General features: G+C 36.8%; 2 pseudogenes; both read right to left on the minus strand.

The window, feature by feature from the left end:
- Positions 1 to 4,516: 4,516 nt before the first annotated feature.
- LOC137972821 (uncharacterized) lies at positions 4,517 to 5,956 on the minus strand (annotated as a pseudogene).
- Positions 5,957 to 13,280: 7,324 nt separating this feature from the next.
- Positions 13,281 to 15,176, minus strand: LOC137972822 (piggyBac transposable element-derived protein 4-like; annotated as a pseudogene).
- Positions 15,177 to 24,143: the final 8,967 nt, after the last annotated feature.

The following is a 24,143-nucleotide window of genomic DNA, read 5'->3' on the forward strand; positions in this document are numbered from 1 at the left end:
TTTAGTACTAGTGTTTTACAACCTAGTTATTTTTTACATTAGAACCACGAAGAATAATATTTAATGTTATCAATAAAACCACTATATCATCAATTAGAATATGGGTAACAGATGGAAAGCGAAGATTTCTTGACCTAAATGGTGCTGATGTATCATATTCATTGATTTTAAAAAGAGTAGAATAGTATAACATAATAATGTAATGAAACCATACGAATTCAAAAGATTTTACCATCCACGACTTGGTAAATTTATATATAAGCAAAAAGGGTGTGGTATAATAATTGATAACATTTTTAAACCTATGAACCTATTGCATCTTCAGTTTTCAAAAAAGTAGCCAGGCCTCTGGCAAAAAAAGTAATTGAATCAGGAGTATCACATGCTGGTGATAAAACTGGAAAAAAAGTTGCTGAAAAATCTGCTGATTTAATCATGAAAGAGCTTTCTAAAATGAGACAAAAATAATACCAATTCAACCTATGAGAAAACAAGAAGAAAGCACTAATATGATTTTAAATCTTTTAAGATCTGGTAGTGGTTTAAAAAGAAAATGTAAAATAATGTAATATAATAGTAAAAATGGCTTTTAGATCAAGTGAATATTTACAAAGAAATGAGCTTGTGCGTTTTCAATTAGATGATGTAATTACAGCTCCTAATAATAATCAGCATCAAGAAAAAAATTGGTACAAATTTACAATTAATGACATCTTCATTTTTCGATTGGTATAATTGATACTTTGAAGTTCGAGTTACGAAAATATAGCAGATGTAGCAGGTTATGCAGCAGCAGATAGAATAACAATTATCAATGGTGCTCATAGTTTAATTAAACATCTTATCATAAAATCTGCAGGTAAAATTGTTTATGATACTGATAATCTTCATAATGTAACATTTGTAAAACGCCTACTTGAATATTCAAATGATTATTCAAGATCTGTAGGTAAAAATAGCTTATGGTATTTGCATACAAATAATACAACAGCAAATAACAATATTGATTTTGAGTCTAGAAGATTGCTTTCTCAAGCTGTTAATAACGATGGAACAGGAGGAGCTAAACAAATAAATGTGATTATTCCTCTTAATCGTTACAGCTTTTCTGAAGAATTGGAAAGAAAAGTGTTAATTCCAATGCAAACACAATTTAATATTACTTTAAATACAGACAACGAATTAATTCACATGGCTAATGGAAATGATGCAGGAAGAATTGTTGTAGACAAATTTGAATTATGGTTCTCAAAATTAATTTCAAAAGATAGTGTGTATTCCAATTTCGTAAGCTCATTTATGAAAGAATCAAAATGGAAGTATTTAAGAGAATTACATGAAGTATCTCAACCTACAATATATCATCAAGTATTGATAATGTAAAATGTCTTCGTATATCTAAAAAAAGTTATCGTAATGCTAATGGATCAAGACATGAAGAAACAACTCGTTATAAAATGGATACTTTTCCATTAGATGGTAGAGCTTCTCTTAATAATTGTAGACTTGAATATGGAAATGGTGTTTTTTTACTTGAATTAGAGTTTGATTGTGACTCAAAAGTACGAATATTTAATGATTTAATGTCTTATGCTATGCGAAAAACGATTATAACAGCGGAACACGATTAAATTTTGCTAATTATGATAGCTTGTATCCACTTATATTTTTCGATCTGTCTTTTCAAACAGAAAAAGTAACAGGAGATCCAAGACAATTAACTTTCAGATATAGATTATCAGCAAATGCAAATCAAAATTTCAGTGTTCATGCTGTTGTTTTATATGAAGAACAAATTGCTATTGATAAAATTGGAAATGAACTTGGTATAGCTTAAATTTGGTTTTTATATTTAATTAGTTATATGTTATGTAACCAATAAATTATATAACATATAATATATACAAGAAATGACTCAACTTTATAAAATAGATGTAAAACTATCACCAAATCAAAAAAGAATTTAGCAAAAGCTTTTCATAAACGAGAAACGATTGTTTTGAGATTAACAAATAATGCTTTATCAGGAAACGGTACTTTTCATGTACCTGCAAATATTGTAAAAAGATTAAACAAAAGCAAGCAATTGAAAAAAGGAGTGGATATCTAATTATCAAAAAGTAATATTCGAAAACAAGTTGTAGGCTCGCTATTATCTTCAATTTTGTCATTAGGAAAAACACTTTTGCCATTTTTAGGAAAAACACTTGGTTTATCAGCTCTTGCAGGTGCAGCTTCAGAAGGTGCATCTCAAATAGTAAACAAAAATCTGGCTAAGGATCTCAAATAGGTGGTTTTCTTATACCACAAAACCAAATGCATAAGTTGGTTCGATATAAGGATTTTTTAAATATGAAACAAAAAAGGTATACTTAATGCTCTACAAATGGAAAAAGGTGTTCTTATTAAACCAACAAAAACACAAACAAGAGGATTTTTATTAGCAAGTATCGGTATTCCATTAGCAGTTGAAGCTATAAAAATGATAATTGGTGAAAATCCCCTAGAATAGGAGCTAAAACATATAAAAGCAGAAATGGATCAGCTCCTCAAATAGGTTTACCAAAAATGCCTCCTCCATTTTATTCATATCCTAATCAAATAGGAGAGGGTAAAAAAAAAAAAAGTTCAAAAAGGAAAAGGATTATTGTTAGGTCCAAACAGCCATTTCAACAATATTCCAATTTTAGGACATTACTAAACAACGAGACACCAAAACACTGAAACAGCGAAATGGCGAAAGGAAGCACCAAAACACCATGTATGACCCCACCATACATTGAATACTAACTGACAAAGGTTGGATTTGAGATTAAGCATCGTTTTTGGCCTAAAACGTTATTGCTCCTAATCTCAGTCCTAATCTGAATCCTAATCTTAATCTCAATGAATTAGGAGTAATAACGTTTTAGGCCTAATTAGGCCTACAACGATGTTTAATCTCAAATCCAACCTTTGTCAGTTAGTATTCAATGTATGGTGGGGTCATACATGGTGTTTTGGTGCTTCTATTCGCCGTTTCGCTGCTTCGTTGTTTCGGTGTTTCGCTGTTTGGTTGTTTAGTAATGTCCCCAATTTTAGGAGCAATACTGTAAAACCAAAAATTCATATGCCATTAAGCAGTCATGATTTAATAAAATTGTGTAAATATTTGCATACAATAATAAAAGATGTTTTGTCAAGAGATGAAACTGTTCCACATAATCACAAACAAACATTATTTATATACAATCTCGAACCATCATATATGAGTGTAAGTCATCGGGTTAGTACTTATGTTAAGGATAATATTATTAATTACTTTGATTCATTTGGCATGCCGCCTTTTCAAGAAAAAGAACATAACATTATTACATCAAAACAATCAGATACAAAATATTATGACAACAACTTGTGGTTATTTTTGTTTGTACTTTGTTAAATGAAATGAACAAAGGTAATTCATATTATGATCTGTTGAAAGTATTTGACATACATGATACAATGTACAATGAAAAATTTATTGAACAGTATTTTAAAAATATCTAAACTATATATATAAATAAATGAAATCGTATTGCGCTAAACAGAAAAAAAAACAAACTGAATGTGTTCAACCTCAAGGTTATTTTCAAGCTAAAAATGGAAAGCTAATGTATTTTTGTACTTGTGCTGAATGTGGCATTAAAAAGACTCGATTTCTTTAAAATCAGGGCAACTGAAAAACCGGCTGGCAACCAGCGAAGGAATAGCATCTGATCTTGGTAATATTGCTGCTGAGGCTTACTTTTACTCATGCTATCCCTTAGCTTGGAAAGAAAGCTATTGAAATGGGGATATACTATGGTTCAGAAGCTTTGAGAAACCAAAATTACAGCAAAAAATGATTAATCATGGTATGAGCAAATTGAATCCTCTTGTAAATAAAGTTGGTTCAGAAGCTCTTAATCAATTATCAACTAAAATACGACCAATGAAAAAACATAAAACAAACCGAAAAGATCTGGATGGTGGCTCTCTTAATTTTGATATTAGCTAAAGTTAGCTAAACTTGGAGAATTGCATCTAAAAACTCCAACTGGAAAAAAATATAATTACTGTGGTCCAGGAAAAAAAACTAGAAGAGAGATTAAAAAGTAATGATCCATCAATTCGAGATCCAATTAATCGTTTAGATAGCATTTGTCAAGCCCATGATATAGCTTATAGCAAAGCTGGAGATGATTTGTCAAAAAAGCCTGAGGCCGATAATGTTATGATAAAACAAATTGCAGATATTCCTTTTAGGCAAAGACCATGGTTTTCCACAGTGGTTGGTTACAAATCACACATGGTTTTTCAAAATTAAGTATACTATTCGAATAAGATTAGATTTGGTTAAACATCTAATGATAAAAAAGAGCGAAAGAAACTTTACACAACGTTTCAATGACTCCATGTCATCATTTTCAAGTGAAAATAAAATAAAATTTGATAACTTAATATATACCGTGCGAGGTGATAAAACATAAAAGTGTGCATGTAAATAGTGACAAATTTAGATAAATAGTTTTGCGCGTATGGAGTCTGATTGTGTGTTCAAGCATGGCCTCTTCTTCTTTATGAATAACATTTCATAAATCAGACAGTCCAGTTTTCCGTTGCACTTCTTTAAAACGGAAAAATTGTTGGAAAGGTCGCCGATGGTTTCAAGAGCGTGGTCGTTCTTTAAGTGCTTGCCGATCGCTGAATAACGGTGCTCGTCAATACGTTGGTGTAAATTTCGGCTAGTCTAGCCGACATACTCTGCATCACACAGATCACATTTATAATTATACACAACGCATTGTTGGCTAATTATAGGTGGTTTGGGCTCACACATCTTGAGGTCTTCACATATTTTGCGACTCTTGAACACAGGTTGAAGAGTGTGATCGATTTTGCTGCTTAGATCTCATAATTGCCTTTTCACTGCGTCAGCTGACTTTTGATCTTTGAAAGGCAAAACCACTCGGTGAACAGCATTTTCATTGGTGGATAATTGAGCTTGCTCTCCAGGGTTTCCAGACCTCACTGAGGTGAAAAAGTGAGAGATAGTGGACTTGATGAGGCTGTTGGGGTTCTTGAGGTTAGTAAACATCACCTTGAGATGATCACATTCAGATTTCAAAGACTCCCATGTGGACGACAGGTGGAACGCACGATTTAACATGGTCTTGAGTAGCGATTTCTTGTACCTTTTATCGACATGGCTTTGGTGGTGAAGCAGTAGGCCAGTGTTAGTTGGTTTACGATAAACACTAGTTTCCAGTTTGCAGCCCTTTTTGAGGACTTCCATACCTATAAATGGTAATCTGTTATCAGACGCTAGTTCCATGGTAAAATTTATGGATGGATGACAACTATTAAGCGTTGATAAGAAATCCTCTGCTCCTGGTACATTTTTCATCGTAGCAAACGTGTCGTCCACGTACCTTCTGTAAAATTCAGGGAGCTTGTTGTCTTGATCTACTTTCTCCTCGATAGAACACAGAAATGTGTTTGCCATGAGTGGACCCAAAGGGGAGCCAATTGCCACGCCGTCGATCTGTTCATAAAGTTTACCATCAAACTGGAATAGTTGATTTATAGTTGCAACTTCTAGAAGTTGAACCAGGTCAGGCTTTGTAATGTTAAGATTGTGTGTAACATTAAACCAGTTGTCAACAAACGCCTTCTCAGGGATGATTTCGATAGTTTCTTGAAGCGGTACATTAGCGAACAGGGCCGTGACGTCAAAGGATACCAGAATGTCATCTCCGTCGATGACTAGGTTTTGAATCTCTTCAGCAAAAGAGAAGGTATCCGATATTGTATAGCGATTGACTGACAGGGGCTTCAGCTTCTCATCGAGCCACTTGGCGAGGGCATAGTTGTAGGTACCGGTGGCAGGTAATGCTTTACTGTAATGCTTTAAAAAGTGGTCGAAAGCATCCGAACAGTTCAGTGCTAATGTCATCAGAGAAGAACTTAGATCAAAGCTCAAGCAGAAGGCGACCTTGAAGGATGAGATCAACGCGATTTACGACGAGATCCGTCTAAATTGCACGCCGTTCCAATACATGTGCATCGTAAGAACTATGGTAAACCGACGGACGAAACACAGTGAGAGGGTAATGGCTAATCACACCAACAAAATAATGAGGCTATTAAACAAGGATCATGATATCGACAAGCACATCCAAAACATTTCATCATACAAGCTCTCATTCTTCCAAAAGCTTGTTCTCTGCCGAGGTTTAAAGTTCTCCCTCCCACAACGCATATCTGCCATCGATATACAAGCGAGTTTCGAAAAATTATATTGGAAACCCACTCCCGTGGGTGAGTGGACTGCGAGACAGCGGTGGTTTTGAAATCGGAGTAAACCTTCTCCTAGGTGGACAATCTACCAGGACTAACGAGCTCCATCTACCCGGGTTTTGGAATAAGATATTTCCTTCTCCTAGGCAGATTTACAACCAAGGTTGTAACCAGGGTTGAAGGCTCAGCCTGCCTAGCTCGGTTATACCACCGAGCACTCGGTCACACCCATAGCAGTCTCTGTGAAAACAGGGAGCACTACGGGAAGGTGCTGCTATGGACACAGTTGCGAAGCAGAGGCCACTTACATGAGACACAGCTGGCAAGCCAGACCGGGCCTATGCGGCATAACTATGCCTGGGCAGCGAGAGGTTATCGAGTTTGCACATCACTAGCCCTTCGTGAGCGGGACATCCGGCCCAGACCTCACGCCCCCAAAAGATTCACAATTGATAAAATGCAATTCGCTAATCCAATAACTTACAAACTAAAAGACTTGAATAATGAGGAAATACAAGGTTATATTATATAAATGTGCGATCATATAAGATGCCTTAACTCTTTATCAGAATTTGGAATGTATGATTTGAAAAACATTGCAAATAAAATTCTAAATGCTATTGAATTCATGCAAAAAATGATATAAATGATATTTACATCAAAACATGTACTACACAAGTATGCATATCAAAGCTAAATCATTATGCAATAAGTAAAGATATGTATATAAATAAAAAAGTCCTGATTTTAGTATAGTTTAGTATGTAGTGTATTAAACATATAAAATTATTTTCTGGATTTAATGTATAATGGAAAAACAAAATCAATTATATATGAAATTCAAATTATTGCTGCATTGTATTGTTGATCATGATGATTATAATGAAAATACTGAAATGAAATTGTTTATATACGTTGCTCTTTTGGCGATCAGTGTTCATAATTTTATAAAATGCTAAAAAAGGGGCTTAAAACTGATCTAAAATTAAAAAGGTTTCCCAAATTTTCGAACCGTATCTCTGGTTCTTCTTCGGGGGACAATGAATGTAAAATTCAAAAATCACTGCTTCTTATTTTGGCTCCCACGAGATCTTAACAGCGGCACATATGCCCTTGGGAACTTCATTCTTTCATTCACAGAGTTCTTATCGATGTTTGAGTGTAGACTCCAGAAAAATTCTGCACTTGTAATTAGTTTCATTCCTTTCACGAATTTGGCCGTAGCATGGATGGATGTCGTGCGTGGTTCTTTCGGCATGTTGTCGGATTGCCGACTCTTTACTCGCAGCACGCGCAGGATCATGTTCCACTCTCCTCGAAGCCCAACACCGTTTGCTCTCACCAATGTAGGAGAAATCGCAGTCTTTGCATTCAACCCTGTAAACGATGCTTGCTATTTTTTCTTCCGATGGACGGTCCTTCAGCGGTTTTTTTTATATATACGCCGGAAATTTATTTAACAATGTTCGGACAATAATTCAGAAACAGATACAGATTTAGAAACAGAAACAAAATCAGAATCAGATTCAGAATCTGACTCAGAATTTGCAAAAAGATGAAAAAGAAATTTATAATTTTGTACAGGAACTGTTTAAAACAAAAGGTATTAAAATTAATCGTGTTGAGATTATTGAATCAGATTGTAACAATAATAATATTAAAACAAAAAAAATATTATACATAGTAATATATAATAATAAAAATGGAATCAAAAAATAAATATATGAACAAAAAGGAATGGAAATGTGAATATTGTAATAAAAAATATTCATTAAAAAAAATGGAATCATTGTCAAACAAAACTTCATATAAATATATTTTTAAAAACATACAAAACTATTTTTTGTATATAAAAAGTATAAATGATTATTTAAATTTATTTTAACTCTTTCATTCAGTTAAAATTACTTCAAAATTAATTTCTATACTACTAGTATAAATGAAAAAAAATATTTACATCAAAAATTACTTAAGTATTTAAATACTACTAATAGTATGAAAATGATTGCAAAAAAATTATGCTAAAAATTTAATCCAAACTAATAATAAGATGAACAATAGAAATATTGATTATAATAAACTCACAAACAAGAGCTCATTAATATAATATTACATAAAAATAAATTAATAAATAAACTTTAAAAATCCACTCGTCCAATACATTGTAATGTAAAAGAAAATATTAGTCAACCACCAATAGAATTTCAAGATAAACCAATGATTGAAAACATTATTCAACCTCCAATTCAATTTCAAGATAAAACAATTCCAACACCAAGAACTAAAATTAATGTTGAAAAAATGGTACAAAAATATGAAGGCATTATTTAAAAAAAAAACAATTAAAATAAAAACACAAAAACCAAAAAAAGTTAAAAATTTTGAACCAAAACTAGAAACAATTGTCGAAAATAAATTATGAAATTTAGATCAAATTATTAATATTCAAGAAACAAACAAAGCTTTAAAAGGCTACACAAAATCATATGAAATTAGCATCAAAAACGATAAAGATCCCTTAATTCAATTACAAAACACACGAAAAGCAATTGAAATACATATTGAAAAAAAATTAATTGAAATGAAAGGACTAGAATTCATTGAAACACTTAATTTAACATTTGAAAAGCAGGCAGGTAATGAAAAATAAGTAAATCAGCTTATTTTAACAGTAAAGCTCAAACAATAATTAATAAAAGTGAAATTGAAATATCTTTAAAATTATTAAAACAGCAAATATTACTAATTATAAGCCAATGGATTTCGGAAGGAAGTCGATGGGTTGTTCAAACGCTTGATAGTGATCATCTTAATATTATTAAATATCAACCTATGAAAGGCAATTCTTATATTAAACTACCAAATGAATTATGTAATAGTGCAAAAGGATTGATTAACTTAAAAAAACAATGATACTGAATGCTTTAGATGGTGCCACATAAGACATCTTAATCCACAAAAAAAAAACAAAAATCCTCAAAGAATTAAAAGATTAGAAAAATCATTTATTCAAAATTTAGATTATCAAGGCATTGTATTCCCTGTTACAATCAAACAAATAAACAAAATTGAAAAACAAAACAGTTTAACATCAATTTATTTGGCTATGAAACTAAACAACCATTTCCTATCTATGTAACAAAAGAAAAGCACGAAGATTGTATGAATTTATTATTGATTAGTGAAGAAACCAAAACGTGTTATGTACTTATTAAAGATTTTAATAAATTTATGTATAATCAAACAAAACACAATGAAAGAAAACACTTTTGTATGTATTGTTTTAGTTCTAACAAATCACAAAGAAAATTGTATTTTAATTAATTGTAAATAATCAATAAAAATGCCAGAAAAAGGTTCAACAGTAAAGTTTAACAATTTTCACAAACGATCACCTATGCCGTTTATTATATATGCTGATTTTGCAGCAATAACTGAAAAAGTGCATGTTGATTAACTTAAAAATCAATGATACTGAATGCTTTAGATGGTGCCACATAAGACATCTTAATCAGCAAAAAAAAAATTCTCAAAGAATTAAAATATCAGAAAAATCATTTATTCAAAATTTAGATTATCAAGGTATTTCTATTCCCTGTTACAATCAAACAAATAAACAAAATTGAAAAACAAAACAGTATTAACATCAATTTATTTGGTTATGAGACTAAACAACCATTTCCTATCTTTGTAACAAAAGAAAAGCACGAAGATTGTATGAATTTATCATTGATTACTGAAGAAACCAAAACACGTTATGTACTTATTAAAGATTTCAATAAATTTATGTATAATCAAGCAAAACACAATGAAAGAAAACACTTTTGTATGTGTTGTTTTAGTTCTAACAAATCACAAAGAAAATTGTATTTTAATTAATTGTAAACAATCAATAAAAATGCCAGAAAAAGGTTCAACAGTAAAGTTTAACAATTTTCATAAACAATTACCTATGCCGTTTATTATATATGCTGATTTTGAAGCAATAACTGAAAAAGTGCATGGTTGCAAACCTAACAATAATAAATCATATACAGAAGCTTATCAAAAGCATACAGACTGTGGTTATGGCTATAAAGTTGTTTGCTGTTATAATGATAAATACACCAAACCAGCTCAAATATCCAGAGATAAAAATGCTGCTTAAAAATGTATGGAAAAAATGCTTGATGAGGTTAAATATTGTGAAAATGTTATTAAATACAAATTCAAGAAGCCATTAAAAATGACAAATGAAGATGAAATAAACTTCAAAAAAGCTGATTAATGTCATATTTGTAATAAAAGTATATTAACAAAGATATTATAGTAAAAGATCATTGTCATATTACTGGAAAATACAGAGGTAGTGCTCATTAAGATTGTAATCTAAATTCTAGATTAACAAATAAAATACCTGTAATATTTCATAATTTGAAAAATCACGATAGTTCATTTATTATGCAAAATATTGGTAAAATTGCTAAAAAACACGCTTACAAAAACAAAAAAGGTGAAGAATGTCAAATGAATATTAATGCTATTCCAAATAACATGGAAAAGTATATGGCTTTAATGCTCGGTAATGATTTGATTTTCGTTGATAGATTACAGTTTATGAATTCTAGTCTTGATAAACTGGGTAGCAATCTACCTGATGAAAATTTTCAATACACGAAAGAAGTATTTAGAAATGATTTTCAGCTTATGAATCAAAAAGGTGTTGATAAATTCAATGAAACAGAACTACCAAAACAAAAAGACTTCTACAGCATTTTAAATGATGAAAATATATCACATAATCAATATAATCATGCCAAGAATGTATGGAATACTTTTAATTTAAAACCAATGAGTGAATATCATGACTTATACCCTAAATCAGACATCCTTCTATTAGCCGATGTGTTCGAAAATTTCCGAAAAACATGCTTTGAATATTATAATTTAGACCTAGGTCATTATTTTACAAGCCCTAGTCTTAGTTTGATTCTATTCTTAAAGTGACTGATATCAAATTAGAGCTAATTACTGAAAATGATATGTTTCAATTTATTGAAAAAGGTATGTGTGGTGGAATATCATACATAGCTACAATACTCGACATATTTAGTTGGAACACTTAGCGAATGGTCAGAATCATCGTGTTACAAGATCGTAGCTTATACCACATTCCCCTTGCCCCATTCAGGAAGGGGGAAACGGCGATGGGTGTTCTAACAAATGTGACAAGTATTGTAGCTTACCAAAAGTATTAAGATGCAACTTAACGTTTCACAAGGAGTTGAGATTTCGCTTGATTCTACAGGGGCATAAACGTAAGATAAGAACCGTGCGTGTCTGGTTTTCTCGAGACAAAGGTGAGAGATGATTTCATGCAGACTGGAATGCCTAAATTGCTCTGTTGTAAACATGGTGGTTCACAGCACCAGTGAAGTCGTCTCTCTGGCCTTTCTGTGGGCGAATTCCAGGACCTACCGCTACGATTTGAGCAAGTTTTGAAAGCTAAAAGCTCCAATCAATGCTGTATTTTGCCGGTAGGACTGGGTGGCTCCACACTCATAAGAAAATCTATGAAATGAGAATCGGGGGTCTTCCCTTGTCATGGAACAGCCGAATTACCCATAATTCATATTTGGGCATGAAGGAGACAGGCGGAGACTGGTCCTCATCAAATGAGGAAAAAGTAGCGATAAGAAGATCTCTAGGTGGATTCTAAGGAGTAGCCAAAGTGCGTGCTGTTAACGTAGACTTTTTATCATAGGAAATTCGGCCTGGCCTTTAGTAATTTCTTGTCAAAGAAACGGTATAATGTAAATAAGAGAGTAATGAGATTTATATTTGCGATTACTTGTCCTCTTACGTACCACTTAAGTAAAACTCTACATCTCTATGCAATAAGCGCATTCAAAATTTCCTCATATTATTGTATAAAAGTAGTTAAACTCATTTTCAACTTCCTGAAAATAGGCATATTTTTAACAATATTTGTTTTTAATTTCATAATTCATGGACTATTTGTAATACAGTGCCAAGTTATATTCCATTTTAATCAGTAATGAATGAGGTTTACTGGGATATTTAAAAAAAAGTTACAAAGTAACCCCAATTTTTTAAATGAAAATTAATTAGCATAAATTTGCATAACATATGCATAAATTATGACAAAAGTTAAACATATGCAAAATTGGGAGAAGACTAGAAGAAAATCCAGAACAGGGATTTTTCCTCCACTTCTTGGCTGCCAATCACCCAAAATTGGTGAAGATAGAGCAAATATAACATAAGTTACACACCATTATTGAAACTCATGTAAACTGATGAAAAAATCAAGGAAAAAATTTTTTTGGATTTTTTTTGGGGGAGGGTGTACAAACATGAGTGTGGGTAAGGGGATGTTATACCAGGAGAATTGAGTGCCCCTGAACTTTCTAAGGGTTTTTTTGTGTGAAAATAACAATAATCCAACATTCAACCCTAACATCAATAGAAATGAAAAAAAATCAATGCAATTTTTTTTGGGAATTTTTTAATTTTTTAGAGGGGCAGGATCTTTTGGGTATGTAAACATGGGGATGAATTAAGAGTGAACTAAAGAGCAAAATAAGCCTTGCTACACCAGCACATTTCTTGTTTAGCTTAATTTACAATGTTTATTTGTGTATTATAGAAAGGCGTGCTTGCTGCCTGTCAGGAAAAACCCCCTTTTCTTAGGAGGAAACCTGATCCCTCTCCAATGCAGAGCCAAGCACTTAACAGAAACCTCGAGGGAGAGAGGTCATTCACTTACAGTGTATACATAAAGAAAGGCGTGCTTGCTGCCGGTCAGGAAAAACCCCCTTTTCTTAGGAGGAAACCTGATCCCTCTCCAATGCAGAGCCAAGCACTTAACAGAAACCTCGAGGGAGGGAGGTCATTCAGTTACAGTGTATACATGGGAACATGAGTACAACACATAATGTAATACCACATGCCTAATAAAAAGCCTACTAATAAAACCATCACTTATGATACTCTGCAGAGTGATAAATGGCAAAACAATCTCTACCGGCAGTAAGGTGCATGTAGCACCCACTGTGGGGCACTACAAAATGTGTTGACTCTCAATTCAACCTTATGTAACTTATAGCACACCACACAATTTCTCCTCTCCAGTGAAGACCTTGGTAGATGTTCCGTCACAAAGGACCTTACTGGAGGGGGGACTGGCCTTTGAGTGCTGTGTGCTGGCGGTTGTTCTACCTCGTCAAAATCACACAGCTGTCTTACAATATCCTCTCGGAAGTTAGTGATATTGTAATTTGCTGGCCGTTTCAAGCCCTCCCTGTGAGGAAATTTTTTCTGATGTTCTTTGAATAAAATGAAGCTGTTGACCACAGACATGTCTATTAGCTGGAAGAATAAAGTCTTCCACCACTTCATGCACTTCCGAAGCACACTATTTGTTCCTAATATCTGGTCTGACCGGTCAACAGCATTCATATACTTGTTATAATTAGAAATTGCGCCAGGCTGTGGTACCTTCTTTGAGCTCCACTTGCCATCAGTCCTAATTTTGCTATTGACCTCTGTCTTGACATTTGCATTGTCAATAGTGGTTACAACTGAAACTACTTTATTGTCTAACCACTGTAATGCAAGGCAGGGGTGGTCCCTTTCCCATCTCATACTTCCCCTAACCTTATTCTTGGCCCATTCCTTGCCATTTTTGAGATTTACCGGAAAATCTCTTCTTGTTTCTAGAGCTGTTCCGGTGGCAGCTACACCATGAGCAAACAAGTCCTTGAAAAGAGTAAGAGAAGTATAGAGGTTGTCTACATACAAGTGATAGCCTTGATTGAAAAGGGGGGCCATCAGCTTCATTACTACATCATAGCCAAGCCCATTTGCACTGACTTGCCGCCCTGCAGCTTTACCAATGTAGACATTGAAGTCAACGGTATAGCCATTTAAGCTGTCTGCAAGCACCCAGAGTTTGATTCCCCACTTTGTGGGCTTGTCCTTGATGTATTGCCTAATTCCTGATCTATGTCTAGACTTAACCATGCGCTCATCAATAGCGACATTTTGCCTGGGTTGGTACAAACTCAGGCACCTAGTTTTGAAATATTTTACAAAAGAATAAAGTAAAGTAAAGTAAAGTAGACCTTATTTAACGTCGATAACTCGTAACAGTAACTTTTAATCACTGACAAACCTGAGGTCGACGGTGCGCTCATTTTACTCCCCCCACTCCATCAGTGCTCCGTTTTACGGGTATTTAAAGCTACGTAGCTACACGGAAAGGAAAGGAGTCGAAACAAGGATGCGAGATCCAGGAATCGAACTCAGGACCTCTTGCACCAAGGCCGCGCACTAACCGACTGTGCCATAACCGACTGTGCACTAACCGACTGTGCCATCCATGCTCCTTAAAATCTACAAATCTCCTTAGAACCTACTTTTCTTAACTTGTCTGTTGCATCTTCTGTAGCAGGGTCAACCACATGTAGCATAGCCATCAATGAAAAATATCTATGCCTACTCATTATACTCCTAGCCCACAAGCCGTGGTAAAGCGACTTTGTACTCCAGTACTTATCTACGCTGGAGCCAACCTTGACGATACCAAAATAGATAAGCAAAGCTATCAATCTTCTAATCTCGTCACGGTTAGTTTCTTCCCAGCTCCCATCAGGCAGGGCATAGGTCCTATGGGAATTATCAGTTATATGTTCCCATGCATAGCTATTAGTATGGTTTACAATATAATCAATCATGTCTACAGTAAGATATAAATTAAAAAAGTCAACTGCCTTGACCATCGTTGACCGCAGAAGGGGGACATCAAAATGGACACCAGCAGGACGGTCAGGAGTGAATGCCGGCAAAGCATTCCCATCGTCTTTATCATCATATCACTGGAAGACCTCTGGCACTGCGTCTCCCTGTCCTCCACCACGACCACGTCCCATTCCACCTCGAGAGCCACCCGCTCTTGTCCGACCTTTACCTCCACGTGCTCGGGCGATAGCAGGGGCAACAGGAGCTATGGCAAAAATAAACAAAATACTATTACATTTTGATATTTGCAAAACAGTTCCCAATGATAATACATTTGTAGAACAAAACAAAATGAATGTACAATAACACGCTGCACACCTGGAATAGGATGGCGACGTACACGTGGTCTGGCCGCTGCTGCACCATAAAATGATGCAACATTTAGAGGACCTAAGGAATACAAAAATAACTTATTACATTACCACATGGTTGAGGCACACAATAAATGTAAATACACATGTCTGTCTTTTCAAAAAAATTACTCATACAAAAATGAAGAGTAAAGTACTATATTTACCTGAAGGAGCAGTGTCATCAGCATGACTGGGGCCAGGCTGAGGGTCCACTGTAGGAGGGGTAACTGTACAACACAAACCAAGAATTATGATTTGACATTCAATCACAAATAAACAGTAACAGTCACAGCAACTTTGGGTTCACATAAATGCATAATAAAATCAATATTCTCACCTGGAGAAGCAGCCACCCCCGTTTGATCATCTGGCCCACTATCTTCAGGAGGGGACAACTTATCCGGCTCGAAATCTTCGTCACTAAAAAGAAAATATAAATTTTATGTTTCCCTTTGTAAATAGGTTTCAAATACAAAGACAGAAAAGAAAACCGAGCAAGATTTGGAAACAAAAAAGACGAACGAAACACCGATTTAAATGACGCGTTCCCTTAGCAACAGAATGCATTGCGTAGTCAGTTGTAACAACAACGCCCTGATCGAATCCCTCTAGTTTGAAGCCAAAAAACTACATTTTCAGCCCACACTGCATATTTTCGTTCACCCAATTGTGAAATCAAAGACTTTTTCACAAAATAATCGAGTTTTGAAGCTCATGAAGGCGATTTGAGTCGTATTCCGTCGTATTTCAGCGCAATTGGCGAACATGCCCGAGAAAGCGAACTGATCACTTACCTTGAATCGTCACAAACACGGCCAATTTCGCGATCCAAGTCACTCTCTTCATCGACCGGAATCCCTCCTGTGTCTATCTCTTCATCTGAGTCACTTCCAGCGTCCAAAACGTACTGCAAAATTTCTTCTGTGATTTCAACTTGTCTGCGAGCACGCTTCGGTCTGGAGGCCATTGCTGACTCGATCGATAATGAATTCAAAAGCGCGTTGTATGACTAATATTGAACGGATTTCGATAAAACTCGGCCGTTGATTGGCTAATGTAAAAAACATCCGGCCTACCAAATTTGGATGGAAACGGAAGTAACGCCAATTTTCAACGGATTTCTATAATTTTCCGTCTTTTTAATCGGGTGAACTGCACCTAAGGTAGAAATTGAGTTTTAATTAATTAAAGAAAGAAAAGGCTTGTCCTGCATATATGAAAAATACGTTTTCTCTCCCCTTCTCTTCTTACGCATGATCTTCGTGGAAATTACATTCTGTCCCTCCATAAACCTAGAACAACCAGTTATGGTCTTAGTTCTTTTTCTTACGTATTAACTAAGTACGTTGCAAAATGGGCTACCTGATTTTTCCCGTACCACTGAGTTTACTAGTTTTAAACTAATCTACAATGCAGGTCAAAAGTGTTGGGACACTTAGCGAGATACTACTGAAATAATCTCCCCCCACCCCCTCCCCCCCAAGCAATGTTGAGATTTGACACTACAACACAGATTTCAACAAAAATACTGTTTATCTGCATCTTCCAACATTGTTTGGGGGGGAGGGGGGTGGTACGCTCCAATTGTGACCCCAAAAAGCCAACTTTACTTGGAATACATGATTATTGGACAGGTGTCCCAACTACTTTTGACCTGCATTGTCTGAATTTGATGCTTTTAAGAAAGATATGAATTTTAGGCAAAGTGAATTCATCTACAAAATGTGCTGTGTACCCAGCATACTTAGCGACAAGACTTTTCTACGAAAAGACCCGTCACGCGCTTAAGGCAGCAATTATTACGTCATAAAGGACTCAATATTGCCAAAAAGTTTTCAACGAAATGGTTTTTCACGGCGTTATTCGTGCGGAAATACGCACATATTTACGCTTTATTATGGAAAACAATGGCGCCAAAAAAAAAGACATAGCGAGGAAATACAATATTTCTCGTGCATCGCTTTACCGAATTCTAAAGGACGAAAATATGGGTTTAAAAGGAAATGTGCGTGAAGAAGATATTCAGCGCGGGGACGTCCTCGAAAACTTAGTGAACGCGACGAGCGGTTGCTATTGCGACAGATCGATGTCCTTAGAAGACAAGAGGGTTCCTTTTCTGTCAAGAGGCTGATGGTGGAAGCGGGAATAGATGCAAGAACTGTCTCCAGTAAAACCGTGAGGCGTCTGCTACACAGACATGGCTGCAAGTACATACAAGCTCGTCGAAAAGGAATCTTAACAGAAGCAGATCACGAAAGGAGGCTGAAATTTGCACGTAGCATAAAGCGTGACTATACCAGCGCTTTGTGGACTGAACAAGTCGCTTTCTATCTAGACGGGGTTAGTTTCGTACACAAATATAATCCAGCTGATCAGGCTCGATCAACGCAGGCTCGCATTTGGCGAAAACCTGAAGAGGGCCTAAGTATTGGATGCACAGCGAAAGGGTCTCATTGTGGTTCTGACGGGCGGATGGCCAAGTTCATGGTAGCGATCAGTTATCGAGAAGGTGTAGTCCTTTGCGAACAATACGACAAGTTGGACGGGCAGTACTTTAAAGATCTTATCGAAAGAGAATTTGGCAACATGTTTGAAAAAGCAAACAAAGGGGACTCCAAGCTTTGGATCCAAGACGGGGATCCGAGCCAAAACAGCGCTTTGGCACGTTGCTCCTGGCTAGTATTGGGAGCCGAACTACTTTCTATCCCTCCAAGGAGTCCAGATGTAAATCCCATCGAGAACTTTTTTAAACTCGTAAAAGACTGCTTAAGAAAGGACGCCATCACGAACAACATAACTTGGGAAAGTTTTCCAGCCTTTTCAAAACGCGTAACAGAAACAATATTGAGTATGGATAAGGCTGTAATTGATAAAATTATCGAAAGTATGAACAAAAGAATGGATTTAATCATAAGCAAGAAAGGTGGGAAAACTAAATATTGAGTATTTTATTTCAAGTTATTACAACTGCTTTTGTTTGATACTTAGCATACTCTTTGTAATATTTGTTACACTCGAAATTATTGGCACTTGTTTCGTGACACTACGGTATAGCGTTGGAAACGTGCGTGACATTTTAGTTAGTCAACTAATTGTAAAACAAGTTTTTATCTTATGCAACAGAATGGATTAAAATTGGTAATGAACCAACCAAAAATGCGTGACATATTTTGGAAAAGTATGTTCCTCGAAAAAGCGGGTTCACTAAATCGAATCATATATACGTGGAGTACAATGAGTTTTTCGTACTCGTTCGATTAAAAATATAACATAAACAGCGGTGATAAACATTTTAAAAACATGCAGTTTATGAACTTGACGTTTCATATGCTACTTTCGCACTCGTTTCCAGAAAAAAAGAAAGCAAAGAGAGACAATGAAAAACAAACAAACAAACGACCCAAAAAATCATGCCAAACCAAAACAAAGAATAACAGCGAAAGCACAAGACCTTTTAGATTTGCGAGAGAGCGTGCGTGGTGGTGGACGAAATTGTAGCGCTTTGCTTGACCATTCAAATGTATTACATTTGGAAACTTCGTTTTAAACGGTTTACATTATTTTTCAGTGACGCTAGACGGTTCACATGATGAAATGTTTGAATTTTCAACGGTTCACAACGGTTCACGACGGTTCACAACGGTTCACATGCCCGATAAAAGAAAGGGGAACGATATCTTTTATCCACGTTCTGTGAACCGTTGTGAACCGATGTGAACCGATGTGAACCATTGCAAAGTTGCTTAATGTGTAGTGCCTTAACAAAACGTTTCCAATGATAACAATTGACGGCCAAATTCAGTCTTTGTGCGTCCACGGTTTCTAAGGGCGACCCACAACGAGTTTAGAAAAGCACTTTCGGCAGGGCGATATTTCCCGCTGCGCCTCGCGTGGAACTTGATAATGCAGCTTCAAATTTCTCCACCTTGAGCACATCATTTCCGTTTCTTGTTGGTCAATTACTCCATTCTTGACATAGATTAGGGGACCTTTTCCTGTGGCAAAGATCGGAGTGTCTCTTTGCAAACAGATGTCGGTAGAATAATGGGTCTTTGGCGCGGGCAAATGGACTGCATCACTTTCTAACATCAACAATAGATCGTGCCACGGAATAATTTGCGCTGACCACCTAAAGTCATTTAGGGGGATGCATTCCGCATTTTCAACGCCTACCCAAGCAAACGTACCTGTTGCCGGATTGCAGAAAGTGCGATAGATGACTTTCAGTGGATTTAGTAGAAATGATTTCCCGCAGTTTGTGGGTCCGGTCAGTAGCAGGTTTCGGTTTTTGCCTCGGCCACGCAATAATAACTCGTTCACAGCAGTGCGAAAAAGCTCAACATCAATCCCATTGTTTTCCAAGATCTCCTCGGCACAAAGTCGCCACTGGACATCGCATCCGTCTACACAATCGCCTTCTCCTGCCTCTTCTAGCAGCAGCATTCTGCTCTTTCGCGAACGTTGTAGTATCGCGTCCGCGTTCTCCATGTCCCACGCAGTCTTCACGATATCAGAGACCACATGTGGCGCTCTATTCACAATAAATTCAGCCAAGTCAGTTTTTCCTTCACTTTTTTGTTTACTTGCTAAGGCCTGAAGTTCCGTAACAGTTGTAATCCCCTTTTCTACGACAATTTCAGACAGTTCAAAGGCAGACAGACGCTTTTTTCTTGGGTTGTTTGATTCATTTCGATCGCGCTCACTATCGTCACTGTTTGGAGTGTCGTCTCCATCCCCGCCTTGCTCTGTGTCATCTTGTCTCCTAGCACTTTGTCTTCGGCCTCTACTGGCTACATCAGTTCGAGGTTCACCTCGGTTACGTATATCTGGGTGCCCATCGCTCTCCTTGAATTCTCTATCAGACTTAGTGACATACAGCCAAGCACTATAGTAATTGTGGTGACGATTCGAGTAGTGCACGGTGATGCCACACGTGCGCTGCAAATAGCGTTTCGACATCATCCACCGCTGGTTTCTGTCCAGTTTGATGGCCAAATGATAATGGTCTCCGCCTTTTCTATGCTTTTCCCGACAGCACACCCACTGAACAACTTTTGCCGTGCCAGTCGAAAAGGACTCTACGATAGCACGCGCGAAGACTTCGCGAGTTGGAAATTTCGCCATATCTGCCTGACTATAGGTAACCAAGTACACACTTCGAGATTGTCTTTCGGTTAAGCACTCTTCTTCGGAAGAACTGGTGTTATTACTTTCGTAACACTGTAGCAAGTCCATGGCAGTGATTTTGAGCCCTCCTGATAAGAGGACTAAATACTAACCAAATTTCTTTCCCACGCACACGCCATTTCCATAATATGAAATGCCTAACAAGAACAATTGCACTCAATTGTTATTCTCCTCGCTGTAAATAACATGAAAATGGCGAAAATAGCACTTTGTTTCCCCCTTGTTTTGTCAAGATAAAATAATGTTTATGCAAACGTCAATAGCTTGCCGAGAAAACACCTTGAAGACAATGTATGCTAATTGCTTCTCGCTCGGACTGTCTGAATTTGATGCTTTTAAGAAAGATATGAATTTTAGGCAAAGTGAATTCATCTACAAAATGTGCTGTGTACCCAGCATACTTAGCGACAAGACTTTTCTACGAAAAGACCCGTCACGCGCTTAAGGCAGCAATTATTACGTCATAAAGGACTCAATATTGCCAAAAAGTTTTCAACGAAATGGTTTTTCACGGCGTTATTCGTGCGGAAATACGCGCATATTTACGCTTTATTATGGAAAACAATGGCGCCAAAAAAAAAGACATAGCGAGGAAATACAATATTTCTCGTGCATCGCTTTACCGAATTCTAAAGGACGAAAATATGGGTTTAAAAGGAAATGTGCGTGAAGAAGATATTCAGCGCAGGGGACGTCCTCGAAAACTTAGTGAACGCGACGAGCGGTTGCTATTGCGACAGATCGATGTCCTTAGAAGACAAGAGGGTTCCTTTTCTGTCAAGAGGCTGATGGTGGAAGCGGGAATAGATGCAAGAACTGTCTCCAGTAAAACCGTGAGGCGTCTGCTACACAGACATGGCTGCAAGTACATACAAGCTCGTCGAAAAGGAATCTTAACAGAAGCAGATCACGAAAGGAGGCTGAAATTTGCACGTAGCATAAAGCGTGACTATACCAGCGCTTTGTGGACTGAACAAGTCGCTTTCTATCTAGACGGGGTTAGTTTCGTACACAAATATAATCCAGCTGATCAGGCTCGATCAACGCAGGCTCGCATTTGGCGAAAACCTGAAGAGGGCCTAAGTATTGGATGCACAGCGAAAGGGTCTCATTGTGGTTCTGACGGGCGGATGGCCAAGTTCATGGTAGCGATCAGTTATCGAGAAGGTGTAGTCCTTTGCGAACAATACGACAAGTTGGACGGGCAGTACTTTAAAGATCTTATCGAAAGAGAATTTGGCAACATGTTTGAAAAAGCAAACAAAGGGGACTCCAAGCTTTGGATCCAAGACGGGGATCCGAGCCAAAACAGCGCTTTGGCACGTTGCTCCTGGCTAGTATTGGGAGCCGAACTACTTTCTATCCCTCCAAGGAGTCCAGATGTAAATCCCATCCAGAACTTTTTTAAACTCGTAAAAGACTGCTTAAGAAAGGACGCCATCACGAACAACATAACTTGGGAAAGTTTTCCAGCCTTTTCAAAACGCGTAACAGAAACAATATTGAGTATGGATAAGGCTGTAATTGATAAAATTATCGAAAGTATGAACAAAAGAATGGATTTAATCATAAGCAAGAAAGGTGGGAAAACTAAATATTGAGTATTTTATTTCAAGTTATTACAACTGCTTTTGTTTGATACTTAGCATACTCTTTGTAATATTTGTTACACTCGAAATTATTGGCACTTGTTTCGTGACACTACGGTATAGCGTTGGAAACGTGCGTGACATTTTAGTTAGTCAACTAATTGTAAAACAAGTTTTCATCTTATGCAACAGAATGGATTAAAATTGGTAATGAACCAACCAAAAATGCGTGACATATTTTGGAAAAGTATGTTCCTCGAAAAAGCGGGTTCACTAAATCGAATCATATATACGTGGAGTACAATGAGTTTTTCGTACTCGTTCGATTAAAAATATAACATAAACAGCGGTGATAAACATTTTAAAAACATGCAGTTTATGAACTTGACGTTTCATATGCTACTTTCGCACTCGTTTCCAGAAAAAAAGAAAGCAAAGAGAGACAATGAAAAACAAACAAACAAACGACCCAAAAAATCATGCCAAACCAAAACAAAGAATAACAGCGAAAGCACAAGACCTTTTAGATTTGCGAGAGAGCGTGCGTGGTGGTGGACGAAATTGTAGCGCTTTGCTTGACCATTCAAATGTATTACATTTGGAAACTTCGTTTTAAACGGTTTACATTATTTTTCAGTGACGCTAGACGGTTCACATGATGAAATGTTTGAATTTTCAACGGTTCACAACGGTTCACGACGGTTCACAACGGTTCACATGCCCGATAAAAGAAAGGGGAACGATATCTTTTATCCACGTTCTGTGAACCGTTGTGAACCGATGTGAACCGATGTGAACCATTGCAAAGTTGCTTAATGTGTAGTGCCTTAACAAAACGTTTCCAATGATAACAATTGACGGCCAAATTCAGTCTTTGTGCGTCCACGGTTTCTAAGGGCGACCCACAACGAGTTTAGAAAAGCACTTTCGGCAGGGCGATATTTCCCGCTGCGCCTCGCGTGGAACTTGATAATGCAGCTTCAAATTTCTCCACCTTGAGCACATCATTTCCGTTTCTTGTTGGTCAATTACTCCATTCTTGACATAGATTAGGGGACCTTTTCCTGTGGCAAAGATCGGAGTGTCTCTTTGCAAACAGATGTCGGTAGAATAATGGGTCTTTGGCGCGGGCAAATGGACTGCATCACTTTCTAACATCAACAATAGATCGTGCCACGGAATAATTTGCGCTGGCCACCTAAAGTCATTTAGGGGGATGCATTCCGCATTTTCAACGCCTACCCAAGCAAACGTACCTGTTGCCGGATTGCAGAAAGTGCGATAGATGACTTTCAGTGGATTTAGTAGAAATGATTTCCCGCAGTTTGTGGGTCCGGTCAGTAGCAGGTTTCGGTTTTTGCCTCGGCCACGCAATAATAACTCGTTCACAGCAGTGCGAAAAAGCTCAACATCAATCCCATTGTTTTCCAAGATCTCCTCGGCACAAAGTCGCCACTGGACATCGCATCCGTCTACACAATCGCCTTCTCCTGCCTCTTCTAGCAGCAGCATTCTGCTCTTTCGCGAACGTTGTAGTATCGCGTCCGCGTTCTCCATGTCCCACGCAGTCTTCACGATATCAGAGACCACACGTGGCGCTCTATTCACAATAAATTCAGCCAAGTCAGTTTTTCCTTCACTTTTTTGTTTACTTGCTAAGGCCTGAAGTTCCGTAACAGTTGTAATCCCCTTTTCTACGACAATTTCAGACAGTTCAAAGGCAGACAGACGCTTTTTTCTTGGGTTGTTTGATTCATTTCGATCGCGCTCACTATCGTCACTGTTTGGAGTGTCGTCTCCATCCCCGCCTTGCTCTGTGTCATCTTGTCTCCTAGCACTTTGTCTTCGGCCTCTACTGGCTACATCAGTTCGAGGTTCACCTCGGTTACGTATATCTGGGTGCCCATCGCTC

This window comes from Montipora foliosa, chromosome 10 (assembly GCF_036669935.1).
Source record: "Montipora foliosa isolate CH-2021 chromosome 10, ASM3666993v2, whole genome shotgun sequence".
Lineage (NCBI taxonomy): Eukaryota > Metazoa > Cnidaria > Anthozoa > Scleractinia > Acroporidae > Montipora > Montipora foliosa.